Source organism: Phallusia mammillata, chromosome 4 (assembly GCF_965637545.1).
Source record: "Phallusia mammillata chromosome 4, kaPhaMamm4.hap1.1, whole genome shotgun sequence".
In the NCBI taxonomy this organism is placed as follows: domain Eukaryota; kingdom Metazoa; phylum Chordata; class Ascidiacea; order Phlebobranchia; family Ascidiidae; genus Phallusia; species Phallusia mammillata.
Window position 1 is genome coordinate 17,468,537 of NC_137255.1, and position 12,852 is coordinate 17,481,388.

The following is a 12,852-nucleotide window of genomic DNA, read 5'->3' on the forward strand; positions in this document are numbered from 1 at the left end:
CAAAAGAACAAACAAAAGCTAGCTAGCCGCACTCATTAACAGCTTGGACAATAACGTCAAACCTTCAGAGTTTTAGAAACCTAAAATTCCTACATTTTTACTGCATGCACTATAGCGTTCGTACAGCAAAGTAAACGCTCAAAAGCAAAGATTGGTCTTGACATGTACTGTGTTTGCTTAAACCAGGGGTCACCACAAACTTTTTTCAGCGCCAAGACATGGTATTTCTAAAATCCCAAAATCTGGTAATGCGACTGTTAAACTGTGTAGTTCAGGGGTCGTAACCTTTTAGGCGAGGCGTGCCAAAGGCTGAATTTTTAAACAACTGTCACCAATTTCATTTTCCTTGTCACTTCGTCGTCTGGTTTGCCAGTAAGACGGTTTTCTAACTTCCGAGACTAATTGTGGCAATGGGCTTCGTGCAAGCCACAGTGCATCTGCTCGTTGCGCCAGGCGTCGAGGATCGCTAAAATCTTCATTTGCGAGAACGACGCGTATATCGTCTGGCATCTTCTCAAGAAATATATATTCAAACAGAAAACAGGCTTTGTGGTTTCCAAGCAAGCTTAACATTTCATCCATGAGAGCAGATGGCTTTTTATCACCGAGATCGGGCATGTTAATTAGCTTTGCTGCCCTTTCTTGGTCAGATATGGCGTAGGTGTGCAGCAAACGCTTTTTAAGCTCCTTGTAGTTGTGTTCTTCGTTTTCCAACACATCAATAATGCGTTTTGCAGCTTCGTGATCAAGCGCTGCAACCACGTAGAAATACCTGGTGCTTTCCGATGTAATGTTTCTCAGGGCAACTTGTGCTTCAGCCTGTTGAAACCATACGCGTGGATTGGAGGTCCAAAAAGTTGGCAATTTCAATGTGACTGCATGTTGCTGTTGGGCTTCTTCTGGATTAGACATAGTATTCTTACAAATTCCGTTTGTAAGCGTCGGGGTCACCAAATGTAGCGAGCGTTCACTGTTTATTTCGCGACGTCCAAAATAGAATGACTAAATACAACGCGTCATACAAGCGAAGAAAGAGAACGCGAGAAAAAGGCACATTTAACACGCTTTGATAAATGCGGGTCGGCAGAGTCGCTACAAGGGCATGGTAAAAACTATAAACAAGCAGTGTAACAGGTTAAATTGTTACTTCAATATAAACACGCAAATCGGTTGGCGTGCCATAAAAAAACACCTAGCGTGCCAACCTTGGCACGCGTGCCAGGGGTTGCCGACCCCTGGTATAGTTAGTCTCATCTGACGAACAATGCTTGTATATTACGTCACAAGTAACATAGGAAGGCAATTGTTTGTGTACAATTAACACTTGTAGTCTTGTATGTGACGTAACAAACTAGCTTTGAATCAATCATAGGCATTGTAATCCCATGAAACTATAGGCAATATCAATTCCACATATCACGACAGGAAAACTTTCGTAGGAAGTAGTTTAATTTTTGAATGTTACAAAGTTATCAATACAATTTCGCAAACCATAAAAATATGGTCGAGGGCCGGATGAAATGACCTCAAAAATATAAAATATATATACTCGGTATACCAACAAAAATACCTACAAATCGCACAGTAAAGTTCTGCTATTGTTTAGTTAAAGCCAACTGAACAGGTTATCTGGTAAAATATCTCCTGTTTTTGCATGCTCTTCAACCTTTTTTGGCTTGGTGAACCCTTAAAGTTGTTGTGACGAACTCATGCACCCTGTTTACCCAAAAGGTAAACTAAGGTAAAAAGTGACATGAAAAATTATTATCATATCATTATGTCAATTAAACCGAGCGGAACTGCCGAAGTATTACACACTGTCGTGCCCGTGAGACTTTTGACGTAAATTAACGTCAATCCGCACTCTACACAAAACGTCTTTTGACGTAGATATACGTCAACCGCACTGAAAGTGTTAGACATCAACATTTAAAAAAATACAGAGGTTCATTTATACATTAGTTGAAACCTATATTTTTTTAATATCCGGAAAAACAAATAATAATGGACCATTAAAAGTTTGTGATGCTCACTTGTATACCTTTTTGTACTGGTGCACCCCGTGCATATTTTGGTGCACCCTAGGGTGCACCGTGCACACTGGTTGAAGAGCACTGCAATAAAGTACCTCGCTTACTACCAAAGCTGTAACCAAATCAAACACGTGCTATTATAAACAAATGTATAACGAAACAACAAATGCTATTATAACGTCCATAAAACTCACCAGCACTATGTAGTCAGCGCAAATGTGCAGCATTCTTACCACACAACGGACAAAAAAAAAACTGTGGCACAAAAACGTAGAAACATCCAAAAGAGATCTCGCTACAATTCGCGCATGCACCAACGTATAACAATCATAAAACTTGTTGCATAGAGTTGCACTACAAACAAATCAAACTCCACATTCGACAATCAGCAACATTTTTTCGTTTTAAAGCAATTATAAAAACTTAATAATAATGGGCCCCCTAGACTCTCATGGGCCCCGGTGCGGCGCACCGGCTGCACCCCCCTCTCGTGGGGCCTGATTCAACCGCACTGAAAGTGTTAGTTAGACATCAACATTTGTAAAAAATACAGAGGTTCATTTATACATCACTTGAAACCTACATCTTTTTTCTAATATTCTGAAAGTCAAATATTGGTGTATTAAAAGTTTATGATGCACCCTTGTATACCTTTTCGTACTGGTGCACCCCATGCATATTTTGGTGCACCCTATGCCGATTGAAAAGCACTGGCATATAGCACTAATAGATAATGATTGTATCATGTGAACTCACTGGTGTGACAGGGTATTACGCCTGAGTAAAACACATAACTTCTAAAAGTTACTTCGCGGGCAAATCTCATTGCGAAAAACAGCCCCAATAGCCGTTAGTAATTTTATATGTCCACCAAATCACATTTTAGCATGTTAGAAAATTATTCCAAACATCTTTCTCTTTGAATATGAGACGAAAAAAACAGAAATAAGAGCTTGTTTTGCTGTTCGTGGGGTTCGAAATCAGGACGAATACTGAAACATATAGAATAAAAAGTATCTTTCTATGTTTTGCTGTTCATGGGTTTCGAAACTATAGGACAAACAAAGTATTTTATTTTTTATGTCTTTGTTTGAGCCGGACGCGCCGGAATATTTGGCCAAGTTCGTGCCCCACCATTTAATATTGTTCTTTTAGGCTAGAACAGGGGTCGGCGACCTTTTAGGCGAAGCGTGCCAACGGTTTTCTAAATAACAGTGGCTCGTGTCAGCTGATATCAATAATAAAGAGAAAGCAGAGCGTTTTGTGCATGTAAGGCTGAATTTTAAGACAATGGCGTGATAAAAACTGAAAACAAGCAGTTTAACAGGTTAAATTGTTACTTCAATATAAACACGCAAATCGGTTGCCGCGCCATGAAAAACCACTTCGCATGCCAACCTTGCCAGGGGTGGTCGACCCATGTTCTATAAAATAGCTGATGGTTAGGGCTATTAGGGCTGGATTTTGGTTTTAAACGCTTAGTTCCTTAGCTTTTATTTATTTCACAACCTTATCCCTGTTTAAAAAATCTGTTCACTTTGCGCCACTATCGGTATTTAGCAAACTTTGTGTGAAGTGAGTTCTCACTCTTAGTTTCTTTCTCGCGTTAGTAGCTTAGTATAGATTTACTGTGGTGTTGTTTTGTTGGGTCTGGTGTACTTTCTTGACCAAACGCAATAACTTCCGAACCCTATGACGCAACCTTACGATATTGATATATAATGAACTACGTCATAACCCGGATACGTCACACACATAATGACGTCACTATGACGTCATCATAAAATTTTACAGGACTTCTAAAAAACACCGTTTTGTGAAATACTCATCGTAGCGAGCCCAAACTTTATACATGACGTCATCACACCTTCTGATGACGTCATGCAAAAAATGACGTCAATCGCTCATCATTAACACAACTTTTTTACACCTTAAACTAAGTTAACCCTGTGACGCGACCAGCGCAAGCACAACAGTCGCGTCTCTGCCGTAAAATAGGAGTAAGGTACCATTCAACACAAATTTTACGACAAAACAGCCTCCTTTTGCCCAAAAGCGTCACAACAAAAGCAGGTTTCTCGCCTTTTCTTCTTCTTCTGACATTGACAAATATTATTAATACAAAATAAATCATCAAAAACGCTTCATTTTGTAATTAGGTATATGATTTCCATGAATCCGCGAATTATGACGATATTGGGTTCCTTTTATCTCTTATATCCCATACGAGCAAAGTACGAAAGAGGTATACACTGAATCCAACACCGCAGTATATGAGCCTACTGGGCAAAAGGTAGAGCGCGCAGAGCGACAATCCGGGTACCGTTGGAAAGGTCTATCCCTCCTCTCGACCTTGCACCCCCTCACTTTGCCCTCCCAAGGACGTGCGCCACCCAGCGATTGTTTAAACAAAGGTGATTTTCGTCGCATTGTGACGTCACAACGGATTATGGTAAAATTATGGGACCGCGCTCGATGGAAAGAGTAATACTTCTTGATAGTTCGTACAAAATTTCGAATTGATACCTCAAAAGGTGTGTCGTTAAGAGCTGCCCCAAGGGGGGCATCTCGAAGTGACGCAATCGCGGACTTCAACAACGTAAAAGGCCTATGCTTGCACCAAGTGTACTTTCTTGACCAGAATTCGCGAGCCCACTACGCAAAAAGTAGAACGCGCAGAGCGACAATCCGGGTACCGTTGGAAAGGTCTATCCCTCCTCTCGACCTTGCACCCCCTCACTTTGCCCTCCCAAGGACGTGCGCCACCCAGCGATTGTTTAAACAAAGGTGATTTTCGTCGCATTGTGACGTCACAACGGATTATGGTAAAATTATGGGACCGCGCTCGATGGAAAGAGTAATACTTCTTGATAGTTCGTACAAAATTTCGAATTGATACCTCAAAAGGTGTGTCGTTAAGAGCTGCCCCAAGGGGGGCATCTCGAAGTGACGCAATCGCGGACTTCAACAACGTAAAAGGCCTATGCTTGCACCAAGTGTACTTTCTTGACCAGAATTCGCGAGCCCACTACGCAAAAAGTAGAACGCGCAGAGCGACAATCCGGGTACCGTTGGAAAGGTCTATCCCTCCTCTCGACCTTGCACCCCCTCACTTTGCCCTCCCAAGGACGTGCGCCACCCAGCGATTGTTTAAACAAAGGTGATTTTCGTCGCATTGTGACGTCACAACGGATTATGGTAAAATTATGGGACCGCGCTCGATGGAAAGAGTAATACTTCTTGATAGTTCGTACAAAATTTCGAATTGATACCTCAAAAGGTGTGTCGTTAAGAGCTGCCCCAAGGGGGGCATCTCGAAGTGACGCAATCGCGGACTTCAACAACGTAAAAGGCCTATGCTTGCACCAAGTGTACTTTCTTGACCAGAATTCGCGAGCCCACTACGCAAAAAGTAGAACGCGCAGAGCGACAATCCGGGTACCGTTGGAAAGGTCTATCCCTCCTCTCGACCTTGCACCCCCTCACTTTGCCCTCCCAAGGACGTGCGCCACCCAGCGATTGTTTAAACAAAGGTGATTTTCGTCGCATTGTGACGTCACAACGGATTATGGTAAAATTATGGGACCGCGCTCGATGGAAAGAGTAATACTTCTTGATAGTTCGTACAAAATTTCGAATTGATACCTCAAAAGGTGTGTCGTTAAGAGCTGCCCCAAGGGGGGCATCTCGAAGTGACGCAATCGCGGACTTCAACAACGTAAAAGGCCTATGCTTGCACCAAGTGTACTTTCTTGACCAGAATTCGCGAGCCCACTACGCAAAAAGTAGAACGCGCAGAGCGACAATCCGGGTACCGTTGGAAAGGTCTATCCCTCCTCTCGACCTTGCACCCCCTCACTTTGCCCTCCCAAGGACGTGCGCCACCCAGCGATTGTTTAAACAAAGGTGATTTTCGTCGCATTGTGACGTCACAACGGATTATGGTAAAATTATGGGACCGCGCTCGATGGAAAGAGTAATACTTCTTGATAGTTCGTACAAAATTTCGAATTGATACCTCAAAAGGTGTGTCGTTAAGAGCTGCCCCAAGGGGGGCATCTCGAAGTGACGCAATCGCGGACTTCAACAACGTAAAAGGCCTATGCTTGCACCAAGTGTACTTTCTTGACCAGAATTCGCGAGCCCACTACGCAAAAAGTAGAACGCGCAGAGCGACAATCCGGGTACCGTTGGAAAGGTCTATCCCTCCTCTCGACCTTGCACCCCCTCACTTTGCCCTCCCAAGGACGTGCGCCACCCAGCGATTGTTTAAACAAAGGTGATTTTCGTCGCATTGTGACGTCACAACGGATTATGGTAAAATTATGGGACCGCGCTCGATGGAAAGAGTAATACTTCTTGATAGTTCGTACAAAATTTCGAATTGATACCTCAAAAGGTGTGTCGTTAAGAGCTGCCCCAAGGGGGGCATCTCGAAGTGACGCAATCGCGGACTTCAACAACGTAAAAGGCCTATGCTTGCACCAAGTGTACTTTCTTGACCAGAATTCGCGAGCCCACTACGCAAAAAGTAGAACGCGCAGAGCGACAATCCGGGTACCGTTGGAAAGGTCTATCCCTCCTCTCGACCTTGCACCCCCTCACTTTGCCCTCCCAAGGACGTGCGCCACCCAGCGATTGTTTAAACAAAGGTGATTTTCGTCGCATTGTGACGTCACAACGGATTATGGTAAAATTATGGGACCGCGCTCGATGGAAAGAGTAATACTTCTTGATAGTTCGTACAAAATTTCGAATTGATACCTCAAAAGGTGTGTCGTTAAGAGCTGCCCCAAGGGGGGCATCTCGAAGTGACGCAATCGCGGACTTCAACAACGTAAAAGGCCTATGCTTGCACCAAGTGTACTTTCTTGACCAGAATTCGCGAGCCCACTACGCAAAAAGTAGAACGCGCAGAGCGACAATCCGGGTACCGTTGGAAAGGTCTATCCCTCCTCTCGACCTTGCACCCCCTCACTTTGCCCTCCCAAGGACGTGCGCCACCCAGCGATTGTTTAAACAAAGGTGATTTTCGTCGCATTGTGACGTCACAACGGATTATGGTAAAATTATGGGACCGCGCTCGATGGAAAGAGTAATACTTCTTGATAGTTCGTACAAAATTTCGAATTGATACCTCAAAAGGTGTGTCGTTAAGAGCTGCCCCAAGGGGGGCATCTCGAAGTGACGCAATCGCGGACTTCAACAACGTAAAAGGCCTATGCTTGCACCAAGTGTACTTTCTTGACCAGAATTCGCGAGCCCACTACGCAAAAAGTAGAACGCGCAGAGCGACAATCCGGGTACCGTTGGAAAGGTCTATCCCTCCTCTCGACCTTGCACCCCCTCACTTTGCCCTCCCAAGGACGTGCGCCACCCAGCGATTGTTTAAACAAAGGTGATTTTCGTCGCATTGTGACGTCACAACGGATTATGGTAAAATTATGGGACCGCGCTCGATGGAAAGAGTAATACTTCTTGATAGTTCGTACAAAATTTCGAATTGATACCTCAAAAGGTGTGTCGTTAAGAGCTGCCCCAAGGGGGGCATCTCGAAGTGACGCAATCGCGGACTTCAACAACGTAAAAGGCCTATGCTTGCACCAAGTGTACTTTCTTGACCAGAATTCGCGAGCCCACTACGCAAAAAGTAGAACGCGCAGAGCGACAATCCGGGTACCGTTGGAAAGGTCTATCCCTCCTCTCGACCTTGCACCCCCTCACTTTGCCCTCCCAAGGACGTGCGCCACCCAGCGATTGTTTAAACAAAGGTGATTTTCGTCGCATTGTGACGTCACAACGGATTATGGTAAAATTATGGGACCGCGCTCGATGGAAAGAGTAATACTTCTTGATAGTTCGTACAAAATTTCGAATTGATACCTCAAAAGGTGTGTCGTTAAGAGCTGCCCCAAGGGGGGCATCTCGAAGTGACGCAATCGCGGACTTCAACAACGTAAAAGGCCTATGCTTGCACCAAGTGTACTTTCTTGACCAGAATTCGCGAGCCCACTACGCAAAAAGTAGAACGCGCAGAGCGACAATCCGGGTACCGTTGGAAAGGTCTATCCCTCCTCTCGACCTTGCACCCCCTCACTTTGCCCTCCCAAGGACGTGCGCCACCCAGCGATTGTTTAAACAAAGGTGATTTTCGTCGCATTGTGACGTCACAACGGATTATGGTAAAATTATGGGACCGCGCTCGATGGAAAGAGTAATACTTCTTGATAGTTCGTACAAAATTTCGAATTGATACCTCAAAAGGTGTGTCGTTAAGAGCTGCCCCAAGGGGGGCATCTCGAAGTGACGCAATCGCGGACTTCAACAACGTAAAAGGCCTATGCTTGCACCAAGTGTACTTTCTTGACCAGAATTCGCGAGCCCACTACGCAAAAAGTAGAACGCGCAGAGCGACAATCCGGGTACCGTTGGAAAGGTCTATCCCTCCTCTCGACCTTGCACCCCCTCACTTTGCCCTCCCAAGGACGTGCGCCACCCAGCGATTGTTTAAACAAAGGTGATTTTCGTCGCATTGTGACGTCACAACGGATTATGGTAAAATTATGGGACCGCGCTCGATGGAAAGAGTAATACTTCTTGATAGTTCGTACAAAATTTCGAATTGATACCTCAAAAGGTGTGTCGTTAAGAGCTGCCCCAAGGGGGGCATCTCGAAGTGACGCAATCGCGGACTTCAACAACGTAAAAGGCCTATGCTTGCACCAAGTGTACTTTCTTGACCAGAATTCGCGAGCCCACTACGCAAAAAGTAGAACGCGCAGAGCGACAATCCGGGTACCGTTGGAAAGGTCTATCCCTCCTCTCGACCTTGCACCCCCTCACTTTGCCCTCCCAAGGACGTGCGCCACCCAGCGATTGTTTAAACAAAGGTGATTTTCGTCGCATTGTGACGTCACAACGGATTATGGTAAAATTATGGGACCGCGCTCGATGGAAAGAGTAATACTTCTTGATAGTTCGTACAAAATTTCGAATTGATACCTCAAAAGGTGTGTCGTTAAGAGCTGCCCCAAGGGGGGCATCTCGAAGTGACGCAATCGCGGACTTCAACAACGTAAAAGGCCTATGCTTGCACCAAGTGTACTTTCTTGACCAGAATTCGCGAGCCCACTACGCAAAAAGTAGAACGCGCAGAGCGACAATCCGGGTACCGTTGGAAAGGTCTATCCCTCCTCTCGACCTTGCACCCCCTCACTTTGCCCTCCCAAGGACGTGCGCCACCCAGCGATTGTTTAAACAAAGGTGATTTTCGTCGCATTGTGACGTCACAACGGATTATGGTAAAATTATGGGACCGCGCTCGATGGAAAGAGTAATACTTCTTGATAGTTCGTACAAAATTTCGAATTGATACCTCAAAAGGTGTGTCGTTAAGAGCTGCCCCAAGGGGGGCATCTCGAAGTGACGCAATCGCGGACTTCAACAACGTAAAAGGCCTATGCTTGCACCAAGTGTACTTTCTTGACCAGAATTCGCGAGCCCACTACGCAAAAAGTAGAACGCGCAGAGCGACAATCCGGGTACCGTTGGAAAGGTCTATCCCTCCTCTCGACCTTGCACCCCCTCACTTTGCCCTCCCAAGGACGTGCGCCACCCAGCGATTGTTTAAACAAAGGTGATTTTCGTCGCATTGTGACGTCACAACGGATTATGGTAAAATTATGGGACCGCGCTCGATGGAAAGAGTAATACTTCTTGATAGTTCGTACAAAATTTCGAATTGATACCTCAAAAGGTGTGTCGTTAAGAGCTGCCCCAAGGGGGGCATCTCGAAGTGACGCAATCGCGGACTTCAACAACGTAAAAGGCCTATGCTTGCACCAAGTGTACTTTCTTGACCAGAATTCGCGAGCCCACTACGCAAAAAGTAGAACGCGCAGAGCGACAATCCGGGTACCGTTGGAAAGGTCTATCCCTCCTCTCGACCTTGCACCCCCTCACTTTGCCCTCCCAAGGACGTGCGCCACCCAGCGATTGTTTAAACAAAGGTGATTTTCGTCGCATTGTGACGTCACAACGGATTATGGTAAAATTATGGGACCGCGCTCGATGGAAAGAGTAATACTTCTTGATAGTTCGTACAAAATTTCGAATTGATACCTCAAAAGGTGTGTCGTTAAGAGCTGCCCCAAGGGGGGCATCTCGAAGTGACGCAATCGCGGACTTCAACAACGTAAAAGGCCTATGCTTGCACCAAGTGTACTTTCTTGACCAGAATTCGCGAGCCCACTACGCAAAAAGTAGAACGCGCAGAGCGACAATCCGGGTACCGTTGGAAAGGTCTATCCCTCCTCTCGACCTTGCACCCCCTCACTTTGCCCTCCCAAGGACGTGCGCCACCCAGCGATTGTTTAAACAAAGGTGATTTTCGTCGCATTGTGACGTCACAACGGATTATGGTAAAATTATGGGACCGCGCTCGATGGAAAGAGTAATACTTCTTGATAGTTCGTACAAAATTTCGAATTGATACCTCAAAAGGTGTGTCGTTAAGAGCTGCCCCAAGGGGGGCATCTCGAAGTGACGCAATCGCGGACTTCAACAACGTAAAAGGCCTATGCTTGCACCAAGTGTACTTTCTTGACCAGAATTCGCGAGCCCACTACGCAAAAAGTAGAACGCGCAGAGCGACAATCCGGGTACCGTTGGAAAGGTCTATCCCTCCTCTCGACCTTGCACCCCCTCACTTTGCCCTCCCAAGGACGTGCGCCACCCAGCGATTGTTTAAACAAAGGTGATTTTCGTCGCATTGTGACGTCACAACGGATTATGGTAAAATTATGGGACCGCGCTCGATGGAAAGAGTAATACTTCTTGATAGTTCGTACAAAATTTCGAATTGATACCTCAAAAGGTGTGTCGTTAAGAGCTGCCCCAAGGGGGGCATCTCGAAGTGACGCAATCGCGGACTTCAACAACGTAAAAGGCCTATGCTTGCACCAAGTGTACTTTCTTGACCAGAATTCGCGAGCCCACTACGCAAAAAGTAGAACGCGCAGAGCGACAATCCGGGTACCGTTGGAAAGGTCTATCCCTCCTCTCGACCTTGCACCCCCTCACTTTGCCCTCCCAAGGACGTGCGCCACCCAGCGATTGTTTAAACAAAGGTGATTTTCGTCGCATTGTGACGTCACAACGGATTATGGTAAAATTATGGGACCGCGCTCGATGGAAAGAGTAATACTTCTTGATAGTTCGTACAAAATTTCGAATTGATACCTCAAAAGGTGTGTCGTTAAGAGCTGCCCCAAGGGGGGCATCTCGAAGTGACGCAATCGCGGACTTCAACAACGTAAAAGGCCTATGCTTGCACCAAGTGTACTTTCTTGACCAGAATTCGCGAGCCCACTACGCAAAAAGTAGAACGCGCAGAGCGACAATCCGGGTACCGTTGGAAAGGTCTATCCCTCCTCTCGACCTTGCACCCCCTCACTTTGCCCTCCCAAGGACGTGCGCCACCCAGCGATTGTTTAAACAAAGGTGATTTTCGTCGCATTGTGACGTCACAACGGATTATGGTAAAATTATGGGACCGCGCTCGATGGAAAGAGTAATACTTCTTGATAGTTCGTACAAAATTTCGAATTGATACCTCAAAAGGTGTGTCGTTAAGAGCTGCCCCAAGGGGGGCATCTCGAAGTGACGCAATCGCGGACTTCAACAACGTAAAAGGCCTATGCTTGCACCAAGTGTACTTTCTTGACCAGAATTCGCGAGCCCACTACGCAAAAAGTAGAACGCGCAGAGCGACAATCCGGGTACCGTTGGAAAGGTCTATCCCTCCTCTCGACCTTGCACCCCCTCACTTTGCCCTCCCAAGGACGTGCGCCACCCAGCGATTGTTTAAACAAAGGTGATTTTCGTCGCATTGTGACGTCACAACGGATTATGGTAAAATTATGGGACCGCGCTCGATGGAAAGAGTAATACTTCTTGATAGTTCGTACAAAATTTCGAATTGATACCTCAAAAGGTGTGTCGTTAAGAGCTGCCCCAAGGGGGGCATCTCGAAGTGACGCAATCGCGGACTTCAACAACGTAAAAGGCCTATGCTTGCACCAAGTGTACTTTCTTGACCAGAATTCGCGAGCCCACTACGCAAAAAGTAGAACGCGCAGAGCGACAATCCGGGTACCGTTGGAAAGGTCTATCCCTCCTCTCGACCTTGCACCCCCTCACTTTGCCCTCCCAAGGACGTGCGCCACCCAGCGATTGTTTAAACAAAGGTGATTTTCGTCGCATTGTGACGTCACAACGGATTATGGTAAAATTATGGGACCGCGCTCGATGGAAAGAGTAATACTTCTTGATAGTTCGTACAAAATTTCGAATTGATACCTCAAAAGGTGTGTCGTTAAGAGCTGCCCCAAGGGGGGCATCTCGAAGTGACGCAATCGCGGACTTCAACAACGTAAAAGGCCTATGCTTGCACCAAGTGTACTTTCTTGACCAGAATTCGCGAGCCCACTACGCAAAAAGTAGAACGCGCAGAGCGACAATCCGGGTACCGTTGGAAAGGTCTATCCCTCCTCTCGACCTTGCACCCCCTCACTTTGCCCTCCCAAGGACGTGCGCCACCCAGCGATTGTTTAAACAAAGGTGATTTTCGTCGCATTGTGACGTCACAACGGATTATGGTAAAATTATGGGACCGCGCTCGATGGAAAGAGTAATACTTCTTGATAGTTCGTACAAAATTTCGAATTGATACCTCAAAAGGTGTGTCGTTAAGAGCTGCCCCAAGGGGGGCATCTCGAAGTGACGCAATCGCGGACTTCAACAACGTAAAAGGCCTATG